The sequence below is a fragment of the Scyliorhinus torazame genome, unplaced genomic scaffold, assembly GCF_047496885.1.
Source record: "Scyliorhinus torazame isolate Kashiwa2021f unplaced genomic scaffold, sScyTor2.1 scaffold_82, whole genome shotgun sequence".
Taxonomy (NCBI): Eukaryota; Metazoa; Chordata; class Chondrichthyes; order Carcharhiniformes; family Scyliorhinidae; genus Scyliorhinus; species Scyliorhinus torazame.
Genome location: NW_027307809.1, coordinates 417,131 through 420,665, shown reverse-complemented (window position 1 = coordinate 420,665; position 3,535 = coordinate 417,131).

Sequence of the window (3,535 nt, the reverse complement as noted above, 5' to 3'; positions counted from 1 at the left end):
ATAGTGAGTGGGGGTATGGGGCCGCCGAATTGGAAAGTTAGGCTCTGCTGGTTACACTGGAAGTCTAATCCCAGTAATGTGGGCGCGCAGAGTTGGGGAAGGACGTAGAGCCTGTAGTTTTTAAACTCCCTCCCCTGCACCGTTAGGGTCACTATGCAGAACCCTTTGATCTCTACGGAGTGGGATCCTGCAGCTAGGGAAACCTTTTGCGTACTGGGACGGATGGTCAGAAAACAGCGTCTTACCGTGTCGGGGTGGATGAAGCTTTCGGTGCTCCCGGAGTCGATCAGGCATGGTGTCTCGTGTCCGTTGATCAGCACCGTTGTTGTCGTCGTCTGGAGCGTCCGGGGCCGTGCTTGGTCCAGTGTCACCGAAGCCAGTCGTGGTCGAAGTGTCTCAGCGTCTTCTTCGGACCCCGTGGAGCCGTCGATGCTGGGGTCCTTTGTTGTCATCCAAGATGGCGGCGTCCATGAATCGCATGTGGCCGGGGGTGGACAAAATGGCCGCCCCCATGGATCGCACGTGGTCAGGGGTGGACAAAATGGCCGCCCCCATGAATCGCACGTGGCTGGGGAGTCCCAAGATGGCAGCGCCCATCCTCCCCTCGTGGTGCCCGGGACCCAAAATGGCGGCGCCCGCGGGTCGCACATGGGGTGCTGGGGGGGCGGGGGGGTTGGGGAGCGTTTGGGATGCGCTGGGCTCGTTCTTCTCCGGGGATTGCGGCGACCCCCCGGGACTGGCACACAGCCGCGTAATGGCCCTTCGTGCCGCAGCTTTTGCAAATAGCTGCGCGGGCCGGGCAGCGCTGCCGGGGGTGTTTCGCTTGCCCGCAGAAATAGCAGCGGACCCCCCGGGATGATCTGGCGCTTTAACCGCGCAAGCCTGTGAGGGAGGGGGGTGGTTTGGCGCGACGGGGGTCCACGGAGCCCAAGGGGCTGCCGCGCGGTCGGGGCCGTAGGCGCGGGCGTTTTGTGAGGCCACATCTAGGGAAGCTGCAATGGCCCGTGCCTCTGAGAGTCCTAGCGACTCTCTTTCTAAAAGTCTTTGGCGGATTTGGGGAGGGTTCATACCTGCCACAAACGCATCGCAAATTAACATGTCCTAGTGTTCGATCGCGTTCACCAGCGGGCAGCTGCAGCCCCGTACCAAAATTAGCAGCGCGGCGTAGAACTCCTCTAACAATTCTCCGGGACTTTGCCGTCTCGTTGCGAGTTGGTAGCGTGCGTAGACCTGGTTCACGGGGCGAACGTAGATGCTCTTAAGTGCTGCGAACACCGTCTGGAAATCCTCTGCGTCTTCTATGAGAGGGTAAATCTCCGTGCTTACCCTCGAGTGCAGGACCTGCAGTTTCTGGTCTTCTGTGATCCGGCCGGGGGCCGTTCGGAGGTAGCCTTCAAAACAAGTCTGCCAGTGTTTAAATACTGCTGCCGAGTTTGCTGCGTGGGGGCTGATCCGCAGGCATTCCGGGACGATCCGGAGCTCCATAGTCCTTTAAGCTCGCTTAATAAATTGTAGCGCACAATGACTTACGAGAGAGACGAGTAGTGATGAAGTCGATTCAGGCTTTATTAAGCGAGACTTGTCCCCAGCAGTTCAGCAACATAATGAAGCGGCGGGGAGAAGCTCGGGTTCTTATACTCCGCCTTCAGGGCGGAGCTAGGGGTCAACAGCCAACCAGGACCCGGGATCTGTCAGCCAACAGCATCACGGCTTCACAGTCCCACATGACCCCTAATACATACCACCACACTTCTCAATAATCCCTGGGAGCAGGGGACAGACAGTGTGGCCTTGGGAGCCCCAATTAAAAAGCTGTTTCAGCGAGCTCTGTGCTGTATATAGTTAACCATTTACTGCTCAATAATCCCTGGGAGCAGGGGACAGGCAGTGTGGCCTCCAATTAAAAAGCTGTTTCAGAGACCTCTGTGCTGTATGTAGTTAACCAGTTACTTGTCAATAATCTTTGGGAGCAGGGGACAGGCAGTGTAGTCTCGGGAGCCCCAATTAAAAAGCTGTTTCAGAGACCTCTGTGCCTGTATATAGTTAACCATTTACTGCTCAATAATCCCTCGGAGCAGGGCACAGGCAGTGTGGCCTTGGGAGTCCCCAATTAAAAAGCTGTTTCAGAGACCTCTGAGCCTGTATATAGGTAACCATTTACTGCTCAATAATCCCTGGAGAAGGGGTCAGGCAGTGTGGCTTCGGGAGACCCCAATTAAAAAGCTGTTTCAGAGACCTCTGTGCTGTATATAGTTAACCATTTACTGCTCAATAATCCCTCGGAGCAGGGGACAGGCAGTGAGGCCTCTGGAGCCCCCAATTAAAAAGCTGTTTCAGAGATTTCTGTGCTGTATAAAATTAACCATTTACTGCTCAATAATCCCAGGGAGCAGGGGTCAGGCAGTGTGGCCTCGGGAGCCCCCAATTAAAAAGCTGTTTCAGAGACCTCTGTGCCTGTATATTGTTAACCATTTACTGCCTAATAATCCCTGGGAGCAGGAAACAGGCAGTTTGGCCTCGGGAGCTCCCAATTATAAAGCTGTTTCAGAGACCTCTGTGCTGTATATAGTTAACCATTTACTGCTCAATAATCCCTGGGAGCAGGGGACAGGCAGTTTGGCCTCGGGAGCTCCCAATTAAAAAGCTGTTTCAGAGACCTCTGTGCTGTATATAGTTAACCATTTACTGCTCAATAATCCCTGGGAGCAGGGGACAGGCAGTTTGGCCTCGGGAGCTCCCAATTAAAAAGCTGTTTCAGAGACCTCTGTGCTGTATATAGTTAACCATTTACTGCTCAATAATTCCTGGGAGTAGGGGACAGGCAGTGTGGCCTTGGGAGCCCCCAATTAAAAAGCTGTTTCAGAGACCTCTATGCTGTATATAGTTAACCATTTACTGCTCAACAATTCCTGGGAGTAGGGGACAGGCAGTGTGGCCTTGGGAGCCCCCAATTTAAAAGCTGGTTCAGAGGCCTCTGTGCTGTATATAATTAACCATTTACTTCTCAATAATCCCTGGGAGGAGCGGCCGGATTGCAGAAGATCCTCTGGAGCAGCGGCAAGGAAGGGAAGCTCGAAGCAAGATGGCGTCGGAAGGTGGCCGCTAGTTATGGGGCCCGGAGCAACAAGAGTTCCTACGGCGCTCTGTGGAAGAGCTGAAGTAGGAGCTGAAGAAGGAGCTGTTGGCCCCGATATTACAGGTGATTGAAGGGCTAAAGGAGGAGCAGAGGACCCAGGAGCTGGAGCGTCGGGTCGTGAAGGCAAAGACTGCTGAAAATGAAGATGAAATACAGGGCCTGATGGTGAAGACAGAGACGCACGAGGCACAGCACAAAATGTGTGTGGAGAGGTTGGAAGCACTGGAGAATAATTCGAGGAGGAAGAATGTAAGAGTCCTGGGTCTTCCCGAAGGCGCAGAGGGGGCGGACGTCCGGGCATATGTAAGCACGATGCTTCACTCGCTAATGGGATCGGAGGCCCCGACGGGCCCCTTGGAGGTGGAGGGAGCTTATCGAGTTCTGGCGCGAAGACCAAAG